General features: G+C 40.9%; 1 protein-coding gene across 1 annotated transcript in view; it reads right to left on the minus strand.

Moving 5' to 3' along the window:
- LOC145999331 (uncharacterized) overlaps positions 1–25,590 on the minus strand; it is a 547,081-nt gene that overhangs the window by 468,304 nt on the left and 53,187 nt on the right. The window lies entirely within an intron of this gene.

A 25,590-nucleotide genomic window follows, 5' to 3' on the forward strand; every position in this document is an offset into this window, starting at 1 on the left:
TGAGTGCATTTTATCGTAATTTTCCAAGTCCGGGACCAAATGTTTATATATTGTGACCTACGTAAACCTCTCCTCTCATCTTCTCATCTTCTCATTTTTGAAAAATGAGTGCACCTTATCGTAATTTTCCAAGTCCGGAGCCAAATGTTTATATATATATCGTGACCTTCGTAAACCTTTCCTCTCATCTTCTCATCTTCTCATTTTTTAAAAATGAGTGCACCTTATCGTAATTTTCCAAGTCCGGAGCCAAATGTTTATATATATCGTGACCTTCGTAAACCTCTCTCTCGGGGAGGGAACGATGTGCCACACACACACACACATGTGCGCGCGCTTATGTATTGTAACACAAACAAACAAACAAACAAAATAATAATTGTTGTTTTTTAGGATACTTGGCCCCTAACCTCGCCAGGGTGCGTGGTGCCCAACCCAAAAAGGTTCTAACGGCTACGGCTCTAGATAACCGCACCTCTGTAGGGTTTCACGTGTTTTTTTTTTCCCCCCAAACTTCCATGAAACCCTACAGAGGACCTCCGTAATGCATGCAACGTGTACTAACGACTCTAGTGTTATTTGATGTTGTGATATTTTTGCATATAGAGTTTTATTGTGAGATATAGATAAAAATAATTATGTTTATTATAATATTTTCTTGATGAAGATGGAGAATATGTGCGTGTTACAAATAAAGTTGCATGCTTTTTTTTTCTAGTGTGTGTATGTGTATATGTGTTTTGATGTTTCGACAGCATCTGAAACGATAAAAAAAGAAATTTTATTGTTAATTTTCACGTGTAAAAACAACAACAAATTTTTTTGTGCAAATTTTCTGATTGTCTCTCGTGCTATAGTGCAAAAAAGATATTGTAACTGATAACTAATGAAATTGACATTTGTAACTGATCTGAACTAGTGAAATTCGTATTGTGCCATTGTAACTGATTGTGCTAGCACTAAAAATTTCTTATTGTGCAAGAAAATAGATGATAAAAACTTGTTAAAACTGCTCTGTGACCCTCTCATTCTTCACGTCATAGGCGAAGGACTTCTCTGCAATCAGGATGACACTGCATAGGGTATCCTCGGGCAAGGCATCGTGGAACTCGCAGACGACCTTGATGTTGGTTCGATCGTTGACCACAACCTTCTTTCTCTTAGATGTGTTGATGACGGTCATGGGTCTCCGTGTTTTGAACTCGCTGGGCGTGTAGTACATGTCCACACTTCCCTCGGTCACGCGTTTGTAAGCCGAAAACGCTTCGTAAAGTTTGAGATAATCGTTTTTGGTCATGTCGAGGTTGTAATTCTCGCGCGGGAACACTTCGTTCCTTCCGTTCTTGAGATATACGTTCTTGATCTTGCAGTCGTCGAATTTGCTGGAATCTTTTTCCTGATTCTTGTCCCTCCCGGTCTGAAAAAGCACTACGACGAAATCTGGCATGTCGAACTGTATGTTGTTGAACTGCGTCGTCACGTCGAATTCCATGTGACTTCCCGTCGCCATCTTCTGCACGCACTGGTAACCGTGAAAGTGAATCGGTACCTGCGGACTTTTCAAGATCTCCGCTTTGTACTTGAGGGCATAGTTTGTCTCGTATTCCACCACCGGCATTCTCAATTCCATGCTCCGGATGATGCACTTGGCTGCTTCGGGTAAAGTGTTGGCTATCGGCGTGCCGTCGGCATTCAAGTTGGTGTATCGCATTATTGCGTTGTTATCGTTGGCCGCTCTTCGAAACGTTACTCTCAGTCCTCCCTTCCACATGATCTCCTTGTAATCGGAGAAGAATCCCGGAAGCAGACGCATGGGAAAGAGCACTGTGTGACTTGTTGTCGATATTTTGGTCCCCGCTTCGAATCCTCCCGCCTGATAGTATGCTGCATCCGTTTTGGATAATTTCAACGTTCCCACTGCCGTCGACGTGATGCCTGGATAATCTATTCTGTCGATGACGGTGTTGTGTTTCCTCACCTCCACCTGCGAGAACAGGTGAGGCACGAAGTTGTCTACGAGTATCAAGTTTGCTGCTGCGGGAAACGTGTCTCCGCTTTCTTTCTTCACCACGTCGAATTGAAGGTAGAGGTCCGCTCTGTGAGGATGAATGAACCCATCGCCTACGTCAACGTCGTATTCGATCTCCCTGTTTGCCTCGTTGAGATTGGCGAACGTGCGACGGTTGGGAGGGAAAGATTGCAATTCGTAACTTTCGATTTGCTCCATTTTACATGTATGGTTATTTATTATACGTTGATCTCCACGATGGCAGTAGTTGTTGCACCTGCGAAATCCACCACGTCTCCTTTCTCGTTCGTCATCACCAACTCTATGTCGTCTATGCGGTTGCGACATACTGGAAAATAGATCGGCGAAGAGGGCGTGTAGATGATCGGTTCCATGAACTCGGAACTGGGTTTGAACGTGGCGATGATTCCCGTCTGCTTGTGACTTCCCAGTAATCCGTCCGAGGATTTCGTGATCATGCCTTCCGCCACGTTACAGTGTACGTTCAGAGTCTCTATGGCCAAGAATTTAGGAATATTGACTGCCGTGTGCTTAATGCCAGCCTCGAGTTTGGTGTTGTTCTCGAAACCTAAAAGTTCTCCCATGGTGCCCAGGTCCACGGTCTCCGTCGCGGATAGGATTTCCACTCTGTGCGTGACCGAATTTTGAGAAAGATACGTGCCTTTGGGTAATTGAGCTTGCAAAGTAGAAAGATTGTATTGGCCTGGTGTGACGACGATGTGTTCGCTTCCTACGCTAATTTTGTTGTTGTGCTGCGTGACGTTAGGTATGAGGTACATGCTGTAGAATGCACGCAGAGCCACGGATTTAGGATAGACGATGTCGTCGTGCAGCGTGAGTTTCAAGATTGAAGATTCGCTCGTGAGATGGAACACGCCCATCCTAGTGATGCTGTTTGAGGTTCCACAATGCTTTCTGGAAATCCTCGATCGTAGGGTTATTTATTTTAGAGAGAAACGCGAGCACGGAGAGGCAGAGATGACCGCAGTTCACGTCTCCGAAATCTTGAATGCGTTCGTCGTTGTAGTATATAGAGGTTTTGTTCGTCTTCAGATAATGAATTAAATTTGTAGGTGGAACACCTCCGAAAGAATCGAAAACGAATGCTTTATCATTGTCGTTTTTGTGGTAACATCTCCAATGCGTGCCTGGATTTTCTTGACCGTCCAAGTTGACTACTCCGCATTCTCTTCTTTTAACGCTTGAAGGTAGCGAGTCGGACATGAAAACTCCTCTGAAGTATTTGATTCGTAACGGTTCGATCAGAGATTCAATGTCTCGGTTGGTGAGTGCTTCTGTTTCTTTTTTTTAAACTTCTTCATCACGCCCTTCCCTTTCTTCTCCATGGCCAGGTTGTGACGTTTCTGTTCTTCCAATTCCGCTTTGTTCTTCTTCGAGTCGATGACGGTTTTCGCGATGGCGGCACTTCCGCCAGCCAAACTTCCAACGGCCCCCAATGCTGCCAGGATGGCCGGGATGCTGAATATGAAACCTCCGATCTTTTGCTGTTTCCGCGAACGCTGCAACCGTCTCAATTGAGGTGTGCTGAGCAGCAATTTCATTCCATGTCCTTTCGACAAGCAAGAACGTTTCTTCTCGCGTTGTTTCTTGGTGAGTAACCCATCGAGGGCACCTAGATTTTTCAGATTGGAGTATGGTATCTGGTACACGACACCCTTGGGCTTCATGTTGATGCTCTATGTGTTATTTTCACGGTATGTTATTTATATATATATTCTGAGATTTTTTCTTGTGTAGTTTTTTACGGTATGTTATTTATATATTTTCAAGGCCTCGCAGTCGTTACACAAATTCTATTACGTGCTTTGTTTTCTTGCCAAGAAGTTCCTTTGTCCTGTTGTACACGATTCGAGTTTTGTTCTCGATTAAAATAGATAGCTTCTCATCGGATAACATGTTAGCGTATCGATCTGGTAAAAATAGACTGTATTGTGCGTTGAGCAACAGGCGTACCTTGGGACCATACTGGGTAGAAACGATTGAACCGGAAGTTATCGTGTAAGGTTTGTCGACTTCCAATTCCTGAATTTTTACATACTCGACTGACAAATTTAGCATTTGTTTTAATGCTTGGAGATCACTTATTTTTTCAGTCGTCATATCAAAAAAATTTCAAAGTGTTAGAGAGAAATTTAATTGTTTTTTCACGATGTGTGTTATTTATATATACCGAAGATTATTTATTTATATATCAAGTTTTTTTGACACGTATATATATTATTATTTTTTTAACAGAGGAAGAAAGTCCGTGCTTCGGAAAACGCGATGATGTGCGTAATGATATTTTTCTTCTCCTGCTCAGACTTGTACCAATCTACTGTGTACCGTCTTCTTCCCTGCATCGCCTCGTGCAATTCATCTAACCTATCGTTTAATTTCTCCCCTGCAGCCGAAAGCAGAATGTTGAGATCACCGCACCTCAGGCCGCTGATCTCCCGAAGATGGTCCTTGAGAAACATTTCACAAGGGATGCGAAATTCCGGCGTCGTTTTTGCTATGATTACAAGTTTGTTAACATCTCCGTTTACTGCGTGTTTGAATATTTTAGATAGTAGCTCGTGCGGCAAATCAGTTATGCAAGCCATGTTGTTTTTTTTACTGGATGTTATTTATATACCCCACCCCAATTTTTGTTTCGTGTTCATGGCGATGGTGGTACCCAGTGCGGCGACCCGTTCACCCAGCGATGCGTCTCTGCTCACGAACCTTTCGAAAGCTGCGTGCTCTAACTTTCTGTCTGCTTCGTGACGTGCATCCAGATCCGTCTGCGTGGTGTTGTAGGCGATGTCGTGATCTTTGCATGCCGCGTCCAACGGATTCACACCCTTGTCTCCTCTCTCCAATCTTTTCTTGAGTTTGGTACCCGGTCCGCAGTACTGGTAGCCAGGTAGATGCATCTCGAAAGGTAACTTGTTGATGATGTCGTTCACGAGTCCCTTTCCTTCGGCCACGTTCCAGAATCTCGGAGGCAGCGTGTTGATGATTTTGATCAGGTAACCTATGCCCTTGTCATCGTTCACGATGAAGTTGGAAAGTTTCGTGCTGATCATGTCCACGATGCCAACCTTCTCGTTGTAGAAATTACGATTGCCTGCATTCTCTTCGCCGGCTATCACCAACAATCGGTCCACGAGCTTCCTAACGTCGTCCACCCAAACGAATTCTTTGGGTAACGTGTTGTAGCGTTTGACGCCGCTGCCTGTTTTGACCTGGTTCCAAATCGGTTTGATGAGATTCCTGTACTTCTCGCCGCTGCTCGATTTCACCCTATTCTGCGAGGCGTCGTTGTTCTGGTACAAGGCATCCGTCATGATCAGAATTTCCTTGTAACTCTGGTAATCTTCGTCGGTGTAATCTTTCGGCTGCTTTTTGGCGACGAGTTCCCACAGTCCCACCGTACCCGGATACCTGTTCCAACTATCCTTGTCGCCTAAATTGACTTTAATGTCGTTGCCTTCGAAGGTCACCTTCGATTTCCCAATCTTCCACACCACACCGCCGCCTTCGCTGGTTTCCATGCTGGGATACAATCCGAACACTTCATCCTTGTCGAATTTCCCCGTGCTCAGGTAGTCTCGTGCCAAAGGCCCCAACTCAATTTTATCCGAAGACGACGACGTGCTGCCTATGGCTCGACGTCGTGCCGGTGCATCCTTCAGTTCGAACGGCGTCGAAGGAATGCTCGAAATGGGTGTGGGTACGGCGTAACTTTTAGCTGCGAGCGGTACGAGTTCATTAATCAAATTTTTATTTTGTTCCGTGACACTTTTAATTTCTTTACCTAGACTGCTGATGGCATCGATCACAGGTTGATCCTGACGTTTCTTCTCTTCGTAGAATCCGCGATTCTCGGATTTCCAACCTTTGAAGCGTTTCGCGAGGTAATCGCGAAGCTTGAGATTTTCGTCCTCGATTTTTCGTTTCGTCATGACGTTATTTATATACGTCGTTTCTCACAACGTTGCAACGTTTAGAAAGTCGTTGATTTTGTTTCTGTATTTTCCATCGTTGGGTTTTCTCGTCATGTCGATCGTCACAAATCCGAAATCGTCACCGTTCCAGCAAGTAGAGCAGCCTTCCGAAAATTGATTGTAGTTCATGTCTCCGCCTACGTAGTCATCGTACGCATGCTTGAGGTTGGTGTGATCTTGACGAAACAAACATATGAAATTAGCGTTGTCGCGCACTAACTGTTTTGGAATTTTGGAAAACGTTTGAGCTAGGTAGAAGCAGTCCATTCCTTTGTGACGACCTTGCGTGAAAAAGTTGCGAATTTCATTTTGATTTTCCAGGATGGCGTCGTCGAACACAACGACTGAATTTTCACGACAATCGTCGAGTGGTTTTATTTCCGAGGCGAACGTTGCAATGTCCAGACCATCGTACAGTTTCATCAGTTGCTGGTATTTGGATTGCTCTAAACTTTTCGAGAACACGTACAGGTGCCTGTTCTTCCAATCTAACCAATTTGGTGCGAGGAGAAAATTGTCCACGAGCAGTGTCGTTTTTCCACACCCCGAAGGTCCTACGATCAGACAGCGGATGCTGTCGGGGAGCAATTCACCGTTTTTTTTCTTCGTTCCACTTTCCGAATTAGGTAAACGTTTCACAACATTCCACGTACTCATAAGATCACTTCGTTTGAATCGATCCAACTTGTTTCCGGAAGTCCCAGCCATTTCACCAAAAGTTTGTTGCCTCTCTTGCGCAAAACTTTTTCGATAAGGTACGTGTCAGGGTATTTAGTTTTAGAGAGTTCCTCCTCGTAGAAGCGCCCCAATAAAATTTCACCGCCACTGTCTTTTATTATATACGTATGACGGTTCCCGGGTAGAACTCGAACCACGGTAAAAAGTTCAGTGCTCCAGTTTCGTGTGAAACCCCTGTCGAACGTTCGCTTCAATTTACTGACCCGCACCTGTTCTCCAATTTTGTATTTAGCTTTTTTTGTCGTGGGCGTGTACTTTGGACAGTAAACGCTAGAAATTAAACGTTGCTCGTCAGACTTGGTAACGTCAGCTGGCTTCATGCCTATCGTTCCGTGCCGTGTGTGATTATAGCCGTTAACAAGTTCCGGAAGAATAGTGACCCACTTGTAGCTTCCCTGAAGCGTGAAGCGTGACCACATGCGCGATTTCAGAGTGCGATTGAATCTTTCCACAATGCTGGCCTTGACGTCTCTGAAGGTCGAGTAATGATGAACGTTGTGTTTCCGAATAAACTTTTGGAATACGGCGTTGTAAAATTCTTTACCGTTGTCCGTTTGCAGAAACCGTGGTCGTCTGCCACCGCTTTCGCGAAAAATTGTCTTGAATGCTTCCGTGACGCACGTTCCCGTTTTCGCCTTCAAAGGTAGAGCCCATGCGAATTTCGAAAACGTGTCTATGACGGTGAGAAGGTACTTGTTGCCCTTGTTCAATTTATGCACGTTTTTCAAATTGCCGCTACTCATCTCCACGAGATCGCTTTGCCAGAGGTCGTCGATGCCCTTGGTTACCACAGCCAAACGTTCGTAGTTGCGGCGTGCAGGTTTATGCAATTCTTCGACGATGGCTTGCCTAGACATTTTTTTAGAGATTACGTTTCAAGAGAAGCACAAGCGTGATGGGATTCAAAGAGGGCGGCACTTCGCTCGTGTTTTGAATGATCAGCTTATCGCCGGCACTCACGTCGAAAACGGTGAGATCTTCGTCTTCGTGTATTTCATATATGTTGCGCGTTTCGTTCCAACGTGCCAGAGGAATGTTTCCCGCTTTCTGGACACCACGATTCGATATTAAGGTCATGGTGGGAACGCTAGCTTTTCTGCCGTGAGACCAGTACGAAAATTCGTTTATCTGAATCGTGCCATCGAGGAGAAACTTGTAGTACGGATGATAAGGATGCAACATGTACAGTTTGTTACCTTCGACGAACGTGGAGATTCTCTGTTGATTGGGTACGCTGTTGATTTCGATGGCTTGCAGAGAATGCAGTTTAGCGAATTTAGTATCGATGCTAACGAGGTTGCTGTGAAGCTGACCCAGTGTGTTTTGTACGGGCACCAAATGCTCGACTATGGTATCCGTTACGGTAGAAAATGACGGTTTGATTTTCACTTCCACGTTCAACTGCTTGTAGCTTTCGTTGAGTTCTTGCAACTTGGCACCGAAAGAGGCCAGCGTCGATTCCTGCGTTGATTCCAGCACTCCAACTTGATCTCTGATGTTGACCACAATGTTCTGAAGGTTCTCGATTTGATTCAATTTCGAGCTCTTCTCGGTAAGATCGTTCACGATGATTCGCATGTCTGTAAACTGCGTGTGAAGGTCGGCGACGCTCTGCGAAGTGGGCAGCGTCGACACCAGCGAAGCAAGTTCGTCTCGAATCTGTTCCACGTTCGCCGTTTCTGTTTCCAGTCGTTTCAGCATACGTGATATGTTCCTTTTCAAAGCGTGTAATTCTTTGGAGGTAGGGAGATTGGCCACCCTACTCTCGAGATCGCTCAACGAACTTTTGATGTCACTCGAATCGGATAGTGCCGTCACCGCCGTTTTCAATTTTTCCAAATCTTCGCTCGAAGGCACGCTCGTTCGTAACGATTCCAAGTCACCCTGTATGTTGTCCAGTACGTGATGAAAATGAGTAAGATTGGATTCGACGTTCAAATTTTCCAAATATTGGATCTTCTGCTGAACTGTGCTTAACATGTCCTGAATACTCGTCAACACACTTGCTTCAGCGTGAATATTTTTAATTTCTTCGTTGATCAATTCCAATGACGCCTGAAGCGTAGCGATGGTGGTTTGAATGTGTTCAAAATCTTGATAAGCCTCCAGTTGAATTTTTATGTTCGCGACGCTTTTACCGATGACCTGCAGTTCGTCCGACGATGGTAGGTTCGTCATTGTATCTTCCAAAGTCTGCAACTTGGATTTGATTTCTTCCAACGTGCCGGTGAATTCTTCTTGTAATTTGGAAACAACAACCTGCAAGCGTTCTACATCAATATCATTCACCACGGTTTGAAGTTCAGAGAAATTCTTTTCTATTGCGGAAGTTCGCTCTTCGATTTCGAGTTTCAATTTTTCCAAATCTTCATTTTTCGATTGAAATTGCTGTAATTTGGCCAAATCATTTTGAAGCGAATCCATGCTCAACTGTATATTTTGAATGTTGTCGTAAGAAGGTACGTCGACATAATTTTTTATCAGTGTTTTCAGTTCGGAATCGATTTTCAGAATGGGATCGAGACATTGCGTTTGGAGCGTAGCGATCTCAGACTCTAAACTTTTGTTTAAGGTCTCCTGCAAAGCGATCAAATCAGTCCTCAACTTCTTAACACGAACGTCCAACATGAGAATCTCTTCTGCATGGTCTACACGCTTGGTGTTGCCGAAAATATCGTTAGGCATTTTTGGTTAACGGTTATTTATAATAGGATAGACGATTCGTAATTCTACGAAGAGAGGAATAAGTTTGTCGTAGTCTCCGAGGAGTTCCACGTAAAGATAATCTCCTGCAGACACATCGTACGACATGTTAGAAAGTATCTTGTCGTGCTTCATTCGAAAAATGTTCTTGCCGGTAGAAATTTTGATTTCGCCTGTGTTCTCCGGATTCACGGTGATTTGAAGTTTCCCGTCGATCGGAATTTCATAGAAATGTAAATTGTTATTAAAAACATAAAACATCTTGCCCACATCGTTATTTATTTCCGTCCATATACTATTAAGATGTACAATTAGTAGACCATTGAGTTTAGATAACACGGAAGGTAAGAGGTTATTGGAATTTGGTGATGCAGTGTCCATGTTGCTTTGTTTGCGAAAACCAAAGAGATTCATTGTCCTTGTTAGTTATTTAACACATTGTGCTTTTTTGCTATTCTTCAAAACATACGGAGGAAAAGAATGAAAGGGGGAGCCCTCGGGCGATGAAAAGTTGCAACCTGTTATTATGTTGTTAAGCCCGCTCCAAACCGAGGCTCATTAAATTCAACTCTTATTTTTCATCGCCCGAGGGCTCCCCCTTTTATTCTTTTCCTCCGTCTGTTTTTGAAGAAGAATGGCAAAGACACAGCGGACTTCATGGCTATGAGGTTACGGTTAACACACGTCACATTTATCGCTTTTATTGTAGTGGCCCCACTCTCGCGTGTGGATTTGACAATCGAGAACACGTAACTTGTTGTCCGTTGCATCCAATGCGACCTTGCTTACGCGCGTCGTGTGCAAATCATGCAATTTACTTGCAATGCGATAATCGGTGCTGAGTTGCCTTTTACCATGAAAAAGGCATTCCTTGTAGTCTTGCATGCTAAATTTGCTGGTACTTATTTTTCCCACCCCCTTCGCTTTCTTGATCTCTTTTTCTTCTGTAATCTTTACACAGTACATTTTGGCACGAAGCCCCGCAAATTCCCTGCTGTAATTACCAGCCGCTTCATCTTTGAACTTTCCAATCGTCATTTTATTTTCTGTCGAATACAAATGATGGTCTGATGGTAAGTTGCTAAAATCAAACAGATGCTTCATCTTAGTCAGATCATGTTCGAGGCTTGGTGTTTGGATTAGAAAAATGAAGCTATCCGTGTCAATGTAACATATTTGGATGTTATCTCCATAAAAAAGTTGAAACTGATCGTAGTACGATTGGTACATGTGCAATTTTGATAGTTCAAGGACAGTGGCACCTATGGCAATCGGCTTGTTGAGCATCACTTGCTTCTTGTTCCTCTCGACGAATACTAGATTCTCGTCGAAAATGGTGAAGTTTTTGAAGTAGGGGGACGCGACAATCTTTTCAAATTTCTTTTCGTCCGTGACCAACATTGCATCGATGTAATTACGCACGTTCTCCATCGTCTTGCCGTAGATGGCGTTATTGAACAGTTTGTACAGATCCTTGTCTGCAGGCGATGTCGATTGCGCTCTGCGGCGCGTGTTCTCGGCTATGTAGGGTTCCAGCCACCTACTCTGTCGGAACTTCAATCCTCTATGAACTTTCTTCAACTGCAAGCCGTGACTTATGTAAAATTGGAGGAGTCGGTAGTGCAGAACATAATTCCGCTTGTTCTCCATGCTTAGTATGAGTTTTGGCTCCGATCCTCCAGGTGGCTTCTTTTTGGAGGGGGCCAGGGTCAATCCGTGATGTTTCTCGTGAAGCGTTTCGGGATAATCGAGATCCACTTCCAAGAAACAACCCCATTCATTATCTTCCCTCCAGTTGAGAAAATCTTCGCAGGAGAGTTCCTCTTCGGTCATCCACGCGTAGTCGCTGATGGGAAGACACTGGGACATGGAGTGGCCGTACAGGTTGTTGACATCCCAGTAGACAATATAGGTGTTGGGCTTCGATGCATCGTAACCAGGCGTATGAGGATTGTTTGCCTGAGCATGGCGTCGGGGACATTGGACGATGCCACCGCGTATCGCACTCTCCATGAAAGCATACTGTTCCTTCTCTGCAATAAGTCCCAGTTCCACGTTGGTGTATTTCATCATCGATTCCCAAGTTAATCCCGGCGTGGTGAAGAAATACGCAGGATCCAACTTGTATATCGCGATGCATCTCTTACGAAACGATTCGAAAATATCCATCAGAAGTGTCACGTCCAATTTCAGATAAAGATCATGATAATCGCGAAAAGTTTGGCAATTGAATGCCGTCCACACACTACGAGCGTGTTCGTAGTCCTCTTCGGAACAGACGTCCTCCGTGAGACAAGAATAAAATGCCTCCCGGGGTGGAAGTTCCGTCTCGTCAAATTTCTCGAAATCGTTGACGTACTCGTAGGGGTAGACGCCCTTGCGACGCAACAGATTCAAATTCTCATCTCTCCCCGAAAAACATTTTTGCTTGGTGGCCACAAGATCTTCGTCGCCAAGTTGAGATGCAAGGCTTGCGAGGCTGGAGGACAGGAAATTGTAAGAGTCCAGGATTCGCACTTCCACACTTCCTCCTTCTTCGAGAGGGATCCACACTCTCACTGTAATATACTTCTCGCTCGTTCTCGGAATGATGCTGATTCGAGAAGTTATGTTGTGGAGCTCTTTGACGAAGAGATGTGTGTCGTACTTCTCCGTGTAGTGCAGAAACACGGCAACAAAATGCGACTCCTTAATTTTAAGATTGCACGAATTACAGATGGTGCTCAGAAATAATCCATTCTGGTGGTCATGGTGGACGACCTTGAGATTTTCGGCGGTGAAAACCTGGTTACACTCCTCGCATCTTGTCGCCGCGTCATGTCTCTGTTGTTGTTCTGTTGTGAGAGCAGGTGGAGAAACATAAGAGCCTTTCAGGCCGGGTGCAAGTTCTCTCGCGCATTTCGCTATCTTCTCAACAAAATGTTTTGCCGCATCAGGTCCGCAATACAAGATGACATCATTCAATTTTTCTCCGTAGATGGAGAAACTGCAAGGCTCGTGGTGAAAAATTTGGGTCGTGCTTGAGGTAGAGGGATCAGGGTTGCAAGACGTCATAGGAACTTGGAAGCTTTCAAAGTCGGCATAAAGGACGACGGGATGGTGGAGAAGAGCCTGGTGTTTCTGAAATTTCATCTTGGTTCCGGGTTCCGGCATGACATCTTCGGGTTCTGCATTCACAGAGCCAAAACACTTGTGCTGTTCTCCCATCTTCTTACCCCCGCGAAAAATTCTCAAACACCGATCGCAAATTTCGATCTTATCGTGATTCTTGCTGATCTGTCTTCCTACTAATCCTGAGAAATTCCGTATCAAACTGTAACGGCCATCTACAAGCAAGAGTCGAATTACATTATTCTGGCTTCTAGCAGGTCTTAAGACACGAATATTGCCGGAATCGTCAACCCCAAAAACAGAAATATCGATATATTCTTTCTTTTCCTCTCTATAGTTTTTTTCAAATTGATTGATCTTATTTAGAGGCACAGGATAGGAAATTCCTCTCATCATATTCTTGTATCTTCCCTCGTATTCTCTGTAATTGGACAGGCGTTGGGGGTTATTATTATTAGACGGGTGTAATGCGGCGATGACAGACCATAGGAAACTCTTCTGATCATTACTTTGTATGTTCAACACTGCATTTTGCTTTTTTTTTGTTTTTTGTTTTTTTTGAGCGCTGCGTAATGGTTTGAAATTGCAGACTCGAAGTTCTAACATGTGGCTGCGACCGCAAAGACTCCATCCACTTCCTCTACCTTCAAACTCTTCTTGTTTTTGTGTCAGGTGATCAAATAGCCGTGTCACTATCTCGTCAAGATCCTCGTTATTGTCATCGTGTAAGGCTTCACACCCTACGTAAAAGCTGAAAGTGCTTGACTCGGACGAGACAACTTTCTCATACAGCAGGGTCAAGACGAGATGAATTTTAATTGCAACATTGACGAGGCAATCACGTAATTTATCGACTACCAGAGATTTCACATTGTTGAGGAAGATGCTCGAGTCACACTTTTCATCGCTTCCAGATTTATATGTTATGATGCGTGCACTTTTATTCAAAGCACCGCCTTCATGCTCATCAATGCGAGGTTTCTTTGCCGGCGAGACTACGACATCATGATCCGGTAGACGACATTTTTTCAAATGCCTAGCAATATTAGGTTTAGAAATTAATATTCCGCAGTTGCGACATGCCACTTTCCCGCAAAAACCGGAGGGACCTGGTTGCGGTTCCATTTTTTTCTCTCTCTGTTATTTATATATATACAGAGAAATTTTTTGGGGGGGGTTGTGGTGGTGGTAGTGGAAAGCGCACTGAAACAGAAGAAAAAAAAATTGAAAAAATGCTCGACATTTTTTCCTTCCACATATATATTAGAGGCGAACAGTATGTATGTATGTATGTGTGTGTGCACTGTTGTAGGAGGTTAAAAATATGGGACATGTAAGTGTGTGTCAATTTTTTATGGCTCCTCTGAATATGTGTATTTCAGACGCAAAACAAAAATATTAATATATCATGAAAATAAAAACTTACCTTTCAAGAGAGGTGGAGAGAGACTTCAAAATAAAAACTTGTAGCTCACTAAAACTTCCACGATGATATATATATATATATATATATATATATATATCTGCCAGACAAACAATTAAGAATACTGAACTGCCACGATTGACGTTCACCTTTCAAGAGAGATAGAGAGACTTCAAAATAAAACTTGTAGCTCACTAAAACTTCCACGATGATATATATGTATACTGCCAGATAAACAAATTAAAAAATACTGAACTGCCACGATTGACGTTCACTATGATAATAATGTACAAAAGAAGAAACTAGTACGTTATATAGGAACTCCTCTCCTTTTTTCTCCTTCTCTCCTTCCTACTCAACGCGACTCTCTTTGGTGAAAACACAATAAGCAAATAAAACCCTTGTTGACTGATTCATTCATGCTATATTTTTTTCAACAAAAAACTTTTGTGATACGCACAATATCCTGTGGGGGACAAATAACAATAAACGGGACGTTGACAGTTCCACCCATGCATGTATTGTCGATCATTTCCCCTCGGCCTCTATTCCACGCCCCGTCAGGGTGTGGTGTGTGAAACGGACGATTCCCAGTATAAAACTCAAAAACAGAAAATGCTGCTGTGTTTGCTTCCGCCGCATCCGCTTCTGATTCTATTGTTATCGGGGATGTGATGGGTTTTTATTCAGGACCGTGGGAAAGCTAAAAAAAATAGAATCTCTTCGGGCGGAAGAGAATGCAAGGTGAATAGGTTCGGGGAGGGGTTGCTGTGGATAGTTTGGTCCGTGATGAAAATGTTACATTGAGCGACGAAACACAATTTCTCCACAGGAACAGGAAAAATTCTACCGAGCGTCGCTATCCACGCGAACATTAGAAATTGCCTGAATGCCTTGGGGGCTTGGCATAGGATTATCGATTTTCGTTTTTAGAGAATAATCTATGTAAGATTCTAGCATCGAGAATAAACAACATTGATTAAATTTTTGACAACATTCGCAGTACAAATCTAAACTCGTAATAATTTCGTCGCCACCACGCACCCCCTGGCGAGGTTATATAGGGGCCAGGGATCCTAAAAAAACAACAACAATTATTATTTGTTTGCCTGCCTCACAATACGGAAAATAATAAGAGTTATACGCGCGCGCGCACGTGTGTGTGTGGCACATCGTTCCCTCCCCGAGAGAGAGGTTTACGAAGGTCACGATATATATAAACATTTGGCTCCGGACTTGGAAAATTACGATAAGGTGCACTCATTTTTAAAAAATGAGAAGATGAGAAGATGAGAGGAGAGGTTTACGAAGGTCACGATATATATATAAACATTTGGCTCCGGACTTGGAAAATTACGATAAGGTGCACTCATTTTTCAAAAATGAGAAGATGAGAAGATGAGAGGAGAGGTTTACGTAGGTCACAATATATAAACATTTGGTCCCGGACTTGGAAAATTACGATAAAATGCACTCATCTTTCAAAAATAAGAGGATGAGAGAATAAGAGAATGAGAAGATGAGAGCGCGCGCGTGTGTATATGCCACATCGTTCCCCCAAGAGAGAGGTTTACGAAGATCACGATATATAAACATTTGGTCCCGTTGATTCCAGCACTCCAACTTCATCTCTAATGTTGACGACAATATTCTAAAGGTAGAGAGAATGAGAGAATGAGATTGATTGATTGATTGATTGATTTAGTTTATTTTACTTCGCGTTTTGTGCCTCTTGGCTAATTTGCGAAGATGAGGATGAGTGATGAAAGGATGAAATTGATGAATGGACATTCACAAACAACCAAGCCCGACCAGGATTCGAACCCGGGACCCTTGGCGTCGCAGCGCGAGAGAATGAGAGAATGAGAGGATGAGAGAATAAGAGGATGAGAAGAGAGGTTTACGAAGATCACGATATATAAACATTTGGTCCCAAACTTGGAAAATTACGATAAAGTGCACTCATCCTTCAAAAAATAAGAGAATGAGAGAATGAGAGAATGAGAAAAGAGGTTTACGTAGGTCACGATATATAAACATTTGGTCCCAGACTTGGAAAATTACGATAAGATGCACTCATCTTTCAAAAAAATAAGAAAATAAGAAAATAAAAAAATGAGAGGATAAGAGAAAGATGGGAGGATGAGAGGAGGATGAGAGGAAGATGAGAGAATAAAAAGAGAATGAGAAAGATGAGAAGGATGAGAGGATGAGAGCTCATCTTTCACTCATCACTGCCTTTTTGCGCCCGTGAAACATCGTCAGCGCAATAAATGAGGCGCGGAATGGGGAGAGAAAGTGAGTTTTTCAACTTTTTGTGGTTGTTTAGTCAAGAAATCAAAGTTGTGGTCAGATGCACAAATTTATACTACTGACAGTCTGGATCTGGATTTCCTTCTTAATGGACAGACCTGGATCTGGACTTCCTTCTTAATGGACAGATCTGGATTTGGACTTCCTTCTTAACGGACAGATCTGGATATGAACTTCCTTCTGCATTTCCTTCTATTTCAGCTTTTGACGATTTATGAATTCATATATCCTTTCTCTCTTAAACTTTGGGGAATATACTATTCTTCTCCCTTGCGGCTGCGATTGGAATGCGCCAACACTAACTGGGTACAAAAGAGTGTATACTTGGTGCCAAACGATTGACACGTGCATCCAAGTAGGTGCTACACTTGAAACGTGCAACCAAAAGTGCTGTGGGACGTTGACTGGAACGCGCCGCCACTGATGTAAACAAAATTTCCGCTATGGGAATGGGAAATCAATCAGACAGATGCAATATCTGTTCAAAGACACAAACTTGTATCAGTGCTTTGACTTCTTTCATTTTCATATTAACTTACATATGATCACTGATTTGATTAATCGAATATATATATATTAATTTATTTCTTTTATATTTATTCCATATCTTCATATAGTACATTTTATTATTTTTCATCTTTCCAATTTGCTTTGTTCTTATTTATAAAGTTATATAATATATTATGCTAATTCTTAATCTTGCATGCCTGGTGCTGCCATCTCTATTCCTCTTTAGCAAACTATTTACATTACTTGGTCCTATTGGGTACGTAACACAATATTCCCCCAGTTGGCCATCAAAAATTTTCATCGTAACAATATGAAGATAGGAAAATTTTTCTTCTTCCTAATTTACACCTACGTACATCTATATTGAAATCTTCCTCCTAAATTTCTTCTATCCTTCATCTATTCTTCGATCTTCATCAATCTTCACATTGGATTCACAAAACTCCCTATGTATACACAGCTCTCCTTTTCACAAACTATATTTAGCATTCGCAGCATCTTTGTTTGGCTTCTGTTTCGTTGCTTTCTTTTCAGGAACTGGCACGTCTCTATTCTTTTGTTTCTCCTAAGACGCTCTATTTTTATAATTTCTGTAACACTCAACTCTTTTCTTGTCGGCAGATATCAGTCTTTTTCTGTACATGACAAACATATTAAAGATGGTCTAGGCTCTTCATAAATGAATTACTACAATTCAAATAGCACATTTTTCGCTTCTACTGTCTCTACTTTCAGTACATTCTTGCGTGCATCATCTTTATCTCATGTATCATCGACATATGCATTATAATTATCTTTCATTTTCACTATTCATTTCTATAACTCATGTGTTATTCTTCGTCTTATACACAAAATTCTCATTTTTAATGCACATTTCCATTTTTCCTCTTCGCAATTTCTTTTTCATAGGAATACGTAGCATATCATTTACATTAATTGTCTTCTCGCCTTCCTTTCGTTAACGTAGATCATGTCCAGCCTACTTTTCTCAAAATGTTGTTCCACCATTGGCATTACGCATCCAGCTTTTTGGTAAGGTTGAGTCGTCAGTGAAACTTATTCCTTGGAGATTCATATTCCCATCAACAGTTCCTATATTACGTTCCCTTTCTATGGCGATGACTTGTCTGACGTCTTCAAGTTAGCTTGTGAGTCTCTTGTCTGAATAATCTTTTGGCCTCTATTTAACTTCTAAACATATAGTTTCTTCTCTGTTTTATCTATATCAGATTTTTTGATTAACTATAATTTCTTCTATTTGATAATATTTAAATATAGATTACTTCTATTTACAGTTTGACGATATTACTACATTTTCATCTGTTTGCCATTATATCTTGTGGGTTTCGGTGATCTTCTTCCTGCAATATTTCCGGAAACCTTCTCTCGTCGTTAAAGTAATTCCTCATCAGTTCTATTGCTTTGATTCTTTCTTCTTCCAACAGTTCATTTCATCTTTCCATTTCTTCATTGAACACACTTTCTTGGTATTCTCTTTCGTTCGGTTCATATCTGTTTCTCCATCGCTGATTTCCTCCTCTTCCATATCTTCGGAAATTATTTCGGCCTCTAAAGTTTCTCCAATTTCCTCGATATCTATTATCGTTTCTCTCTCTTTCTTCCACAGAGTCTATGTTTCTTTCATATCTTCCATTGTTTCTTCCTACGTCTCTTCTTTCTGCACTTGGTCTCTGCTTTCTAACTTCTATTCTTCTTACATCAAATTTTTGTCTCCGGAACTTCGGTTTTGAGTGCCCTTCTTCTTCTGAATGTTGCCTCTCCCCATAGAATCTTCCTTCCTTATTGTTCCAGGAATTCTGAGTTTATCTCAGCACATCTTCGGTTCTTAGATATTCAAACAAATCATCAACTGCTTTTATCTTAACCGCTGGTATAGCTCTCTGTATTCTTAATGGCAGCCTTCATTCAGATTTTTGAAATTTCTAAGGGTCTCCCACATATGTTCTTATAGGTTGTCGACTTTGGACCAATCTACATATCTTCTCTTCAATGCTTCTAGCTGCCTTTCTTTTATATCTTCACTGCAGTAGTAATTTAAGAATTTTCGGTTGAATTCTTTAAAATTTCTGAATTTGTGCTGATTCAGTTGATACCATCCTGCTGCCGACTGTTCAAAACATGTCTCTATGACGTTTAAAATCATTGCTTTGAGGATTCTCATAAGTCTGACATTTGTTGTTAGTTCCCTTAAAAACTTTCTGGGGCATTTATCAGATATATTCTCATTGAATTTTGGAAGATGCTGCAATTCTTGTGGCCTAGGTATCCTGGACCGATAGTTCTCATCTCTCGGGAATTCATTTTCCAATATGTCTAAGAGCCTTTCATTATTACTTCCCTCTTCGCTACTCCATTTCCTTTTCTTGTGACGTCCCGCTATTCTATATCTCTTATGCTTTTCTTCTTCCTCCGTTGTCGATTCATCGCTTGAACTCTCTTCTCTCATCTCTTTCTTAACATTCGTTTCTTCACCTTCTTTGGCGAATAGCTTTCCTAACTTCCTCTCTACTTCTTCTTTCTTTTCTGTCTTCTATATTCTTGACATTGCCCCATTTAATTTTCTGCGTTTCCTTTTTTTTCTTATCCGTTTTCATCGTAGCTTCATTCGGTTTGGTTCTATTTTCCATAATTTCCTTTTCCATGATCAAAGTTCTCTCCTGAACTTCTCGTGCCTTTTCTTCTCTCAACCTCGACACTTCTTCCTTTATCCTTCTATTCAACTCTAGACTTCTATCATCTATCATCAATTTTGCCTCATCTATCTCTTTCTCCACCAACTTCCTATTTTCTTCACATGTGTTAGCTATTCTTGCATACATTTCTCTACTTTTGCTTCTTCCCTCTTCTATCATATCTGTCAGTTTTTATTACTCTCTTCAAACCTGTTATCAAATTTCTCTTCTAATCTCCTATTATTTTCATTCTTTCTATTATTTTCCTCTAGTTTTTCTTATACTTCTCTGCTGTTTTCTTCTCCTTTCCTATTGCTTTCTTCTAACTTTTCTTTTACTTCTCTGTTACTTTCTTCTACCCTTTTGGCGTTGGCTACCAGCTGTATTGACATTTTTTTGAAACAATTGTTTTTCTTTCAGCTTTTCTTTTTTGCATTTCTTACATATGTAACCTTCTTCCCTTTCGCTTATTGATATATATTTTCCTTTCTTATTCCTTCGCACATCCAATGTCTCGTTTCCTTACATGTGGTACAAACAATAATCTTCCTTGTTTCCTTTCTCTCCACAACAACTGAAAGTTTCCCTTTTCTTTCCATCGTCCTTCATTGTAGCTTCTGCATTCTCACTCCCATCTTTATCCCTTTCTGCTGGAGTAATAGTTAATAATAACATTTGAGTTGCATTCAAAAGGTATTGAATAATTCAATTTACTTTAATAAGCGAGAAGCAAAAGCAATCAGCTTCGACCTGAATAAATTGGTATATATTACCCATGCTTACTTGACTGAAGCCAAAGAAAGGCGGCATATTAATGTTAATAATAAAATTTTCTTCCATTTTCAATTATTCTTTTTCTCTTCACTGTCTGGTTCCTAATTCTCTAGCCCCAAAAGTTGGTCGTCATTTATTAATGCTACCTCCATTTTGGTGCAAGGTGCATGAATCTTAATCTTAAACCTCAGCTAGAATATCTACAGGGTAGGGTTCTTTGTAGACAACGAAACCAGACAGGATGCCTTCCAATGGAGACGTTTAAATGAATATATTATATAAACAAGGATACATGGAAATATTCTTTTTCCATGATGAGCTACTTTTCTCTATAATTCTCATCTACAGTCAAGTGTTATCTCAATATGTTTTTTATTATTTCTTTTCTTCAATTTGTATATTCTTCTATCTGGACTTCCATCTTAATGGACAGTCTGGATCTGGACTTCCTTCTTAATGGACAGACCTGGATCTGGACTTCCTTCTTAATGGAAAGGTCAGAACTTCCTCCTGGATTTCCTACGTGAGCTTCCTTCTTAATGGACAGACCTGGATCTGGACTTCCTTCTTAATGGACAGGTCAGAACTTCCTCCTGGATTTCCTACGTGAGCTTCCTTCTTAATGGACAGATCTGTATTTGGACTTCCTTCTTAATGAACAGATCTGGATCTGAACTTCCTTCTATTTCAGCTTTTGACGATTTATGAATTCATATATCCTTTTTCTCTTAAACTTTGGGAAATATACTAATCTTCTCCCTTGTGGCTGCGATTGGAAAGCGCCAACACTAACTGGGTACAAAAGAGTGTATACTTGGTGCCAAACGACTGACACGTGCATCCAAGTAGGTGCTACGCTTGAAACGCACAACAAAAAGTGCTGTGGGGTGTCGACTGGAATGCGCCGCCACTGATATAAACAAAATTTCCGCTATGGGAATGGTAAATCAATCAGACAGATGGAATTTCTGTTCAAAGACACAAACTTGTATCAGTGCTTTGACTTCTTTCATTTTCATATTAACTTACATATGATCACTGATTTGATTAAGCGAATATATATATTAATTTATTTCTTTTATATTTATTCTTTATCTTCTTATAGTACATTTTATTATTTTTTCATCTTTCCAATTTGCTTTGTTCTTATTTATAAAGACATTTAATATATTATGCTAATTCTTAATCTTGCATGCCTGGTGCTGCCATCTCTATTCCTCTTTAGCAAACTATTTATATTTCTTGGTCCTATTGGGTACGTAACAACCTATTTGACAAAATCATATAGAAAATATGACAAACCCATTGAATTGCATCCTACGTAAGTACCTTGAATATACAGAACAGCACACATACTAGAGTTGAGGTAACATTAGCCTGAACAAATACGAATATTACTCATACAGATTTCTTCTGATATTGAGACATATTTGGAAATTTGGCAATTTAGAAGTTCAAAATACATCGTTATTAACCTTTTGGGTCCCAAGTATCTCGATCGAGATACCCAAATGTAAGCCTCATGGTCCCAAGTATCAAGATCGAGATACCCTGTGTCAAGGTCGTAGTTTTTACGTTATAACTTTTCTATTTTTGGCTAGAATTTCGATTTTTTTATATATATATTGTTCCTAACACATGTATTTAACAGAAATGTTTTGTTTTTTTGCATTTTTTTTGTCTTAATGAAAATAGAGGGGAAAATGCTTGGGAAAAGGTACTTCCCTTTTGCATCTCTTTTCAAGGTCAATTTTTTGCCGACAAAGTAAGACCGGCTTTGTTGTTCTAAAGCAATGCTTTTCACTCCCTCCTGTTAATGCATTCGACGGAAGCTTGTTTATCAGTATCCGATGTCAAAATGATAGTTTTCCATGAGGGCGCAAGCAGGGGGGTGGGGGGAGGGGGAAGACTGGTTGTTGAATCTGCGTTGTGAGAATGGAATTTCGAAGCGTGCTGAAGGAAACTTTTGTTTGTGAGCACAAGTGTTCCACAAGGTTGAACATAGGTTACCCTGCATTGTCTAAAAATAGAATGTCAAGCAGTTGGAAGAATCACATTTCTCACTGCGTTCTAGCTTTTCGTCCATGAATGTTGTGCGTAGGTGTCGTTTTGTGCCCAAGTGCAAGGACATTTTTTGGGTGGTGACAATTTTTTTAAATAATTTTTTTTCTCCCTTCCCCCTCCATATATACGCCAAATTTGCATAAATTTTGCATTTTGTGCATTTTGACATTTTTTCGGGGGGGCGAGGGGCAACACCATTTTTTTTAAGAAAAGTATTTTTGAGGGAATTTCCCCCCTTTCCCCCTCCATATATACGCCGAATGTGCATAAATTATATATCGTCTGAATCTGTGATTCATTCTGCGTACAATGGTATATCTTTCATATTTCTAGGGCATTTAGTTTCTGAGCTATAGTTACTTCAAGGTACCGCTGCATTTTGAAGCTTGAATCAGTACTCCTTTTGGGAGTACAACTCAAGTTACATTGGTCATAAGACAATGATGCAAATATTTTTCTGTTTCTTACATGCCAGCGATAATTTCTATGTGCATTTTGAACTTTTCATATCCTTTTTGGGGGGGGCGGGCGGGATAAACCTTTTTTTTAAAAAAAAAGCATTTTCAGGGGATTTGCCCCCTTTTGCCCTCCATATGTACCCCAAATGTGCATAAATTATATATCGTCTGAATCTGTGATTCATTCTGCGTACAACAGTATATCTTTCATATCTCTAGAGCATTTAGTTTCTGAGCTATAGTCATTTCAAGGTACTGCTGCATTTTGAAGCTTCAATCAGTGGTGCGCCGACCATTCCTTTTGGGGGTACAACTCAAGTTACATTGGTCATACGACTATGATGCAAATATTTTTCTTTTCCTTACATACCAGCGATAATTTCTATGTGCATTTTGAACTTTACATATTCTTTTTTCTGGGGGCGGGGGGGGAGAAACCCCATTTTTTAAAAAAGTATTTTCAGTGGATTTCCCCCCTTTCCACCTCCATATGTACGCCAAATGTGCATAAATTATATATCGTCTGAATCTGTGATTCATTCTGTGTACAACGGTATATCATTCATATCTCCAGGGCAAATAGTCTCTGAGCTAAAGTCTTTTCAAGGTACCGCTGCATTTTGAAGCTTCAATCAGTGGCGTGCCGACCATTTCTTTTGGGGGTACAACTCAAGTTACATTGGTCATACGACAAGGATGCAAATATTTTTCTCTTTCTTACATGCCAGCAATAATTTCTATATGCATTTTCAACTTTTCATATCCTTTTTTTTGGGGGGCGGGGGGGAGAAACCCCATTTTTTTAAAAAAAAAGTATTTTCAGGGGATTTCCCCCCTTTTCCCCCTCCATATGTACGCCACATGTGCATAAACTATATATATATCGTCTGAATCTCTGGTTCATTCCGTGTACAACGGTATATCACTCATCTCTCTAGTGCAATTAGTAAAAATGTACGAAATAAATAAGTTATAGGTGTATTCACCCGATCGAAGTGTTAATGATTTTTCATATTCTGAGGTAGCTTCTGATGCCACTTTCAAATATCTGCCTAAACTACATTTTTGGACATTAAGAAAATATATCTAAATATCTCTTATATTAAGTTTAAGGCATTTCTTAAGCTTTGGCTTGACAAATAATTCTCTTTAACAATATAGTGCATATGTATGTTGGGATCCAAATACGGGCCACTAATGGGAACTGTTAGTTTCATAGCAAACAGATATTTTGGAGGACTGATACAGTATTCCATTTGGATGAAATCAGTCAAGACAATGAAATATGTCAGATTTATAATATTGACATGGTTAATACACCGAGGAGACATTTAAACTTAAACTGTGAACAAACTGTATTGAAGCAGAATTGAAAGTGTGTGTGCAGCTACTGTATGTTCTATAGTAGGTAAAGGTAAAGTTCCCCATGCATATAGCACCACGCCATGAAGGCACATACAGGGGATATGGGAGTAGGGCCTGACATATTCTTCATCTCCGTCATTTTGAAGATAATGTAATCAGAACCAAACTCCGCCTGCCTTTACCCCCCCCCCCCAGGATCCATAGATTTAAGGGTGGGTGAGTTCCAGAGCTGCTTTATGCAGGGACAAAACTGGAAAAATTCTGACCTTAGATCACTCACCACAAGATTCAAACCCGGGTCTTCTGCATGGGCAGTCAGACAGCCTGTCTACTTTTCTCTTTACATTTGTAATAAAAGTAATCCTCCTAAGCAGTAGTATCCCCCCTTTTTCTCTCTATTTTCTAAATTTTCACACACATCAATTTTCTCTATTCTCATTGGAACAAACACAAACATCCATGTCTGGCTGTGCATCCCCTGGCATTGCAGCAGGCTGAGCCAACCACTCTGCCATTAAAGTCCACTAAACCACCACAGCTATCAAGTATTAGTATAGAATTGCAATCCGCAACCCTGGGAACTGATCATAGATATATTAACTGTTACACCATCCAGCAAGAGTAGAATTTTTCAGAATACAGTATCTGAGATAATTTAATCATTTGTCCCGCACTGTGGTTGTGCGGTGATGCTTTGGGCTCCAGCTATCAGACGCGTGCAGGTTTGTCTCTCCTTGGGGAAATGTAACAGCTTTTCTCCTGAGATTTCGGCCTGTGTATGAGACTGGTGAACACTCACCATCATGATTAAATTGGGGAGCTACGAATGAGTAGCGTAACCCGATCATGAAAATCTATGACGATGACTGGGGGTTCGTCGTGTTGACCACACATCACCTCATAACTGGTTTCATGATCTCCCACCTCAGAGTAGGATCAAGTGGGAGTGTGGCCGGCAGTCTGTAGGTAGGCCGGGGCGCTCAATGGTCTGTTGCAGTATGGGTTATGTATATTTTTAGTTTAATCATTTCAAGGTGTGAGACCTTGATTGTCAATTCTTCACTATGTTAACAGAAAATATTAAATAGTGTTTGATTCAGAGAACTAAAACAATACAAATTGAATGTTCTAATATATTACTATCAGGGACAAATGTATTTTATTTTTAGAATATATATATTTATAAACATAACCTGAAAAAAAAAACGTGTTTTTTTTTCGGAAAAAAAAAAACAGCAAAATGCCAACTCTAGGATGCAGGAAAAGATGACAAAATGAAGGCTGACAACCAAAAAAGTATATGTAGTCCGCCCTTTCGAAAATCCTGGACATGCCACTGTATACATTGCTTGATCCCACAAAAAAGGGGGGGGGGGCATCAAATGGCAGGAAATTTCAAAGGACTATAAATTCCAAA

The sequence above is a fragment of the Lepisma saccharinum genome, chromosome 15, assembly GCF_977018435.1.
Source record: "Lepisma saccharinum chromosome 15, izLepSacc3.1, whole genome shotgun sequence".
In the NCBI taxonomy this organism is placed as follows: domain Eukaryota; kingdom Metazoa; phylum Arthropoda; class Insecta; order Zygentoma; family Lepismatidae; genus Lepisma; species Lepisma saccharinum.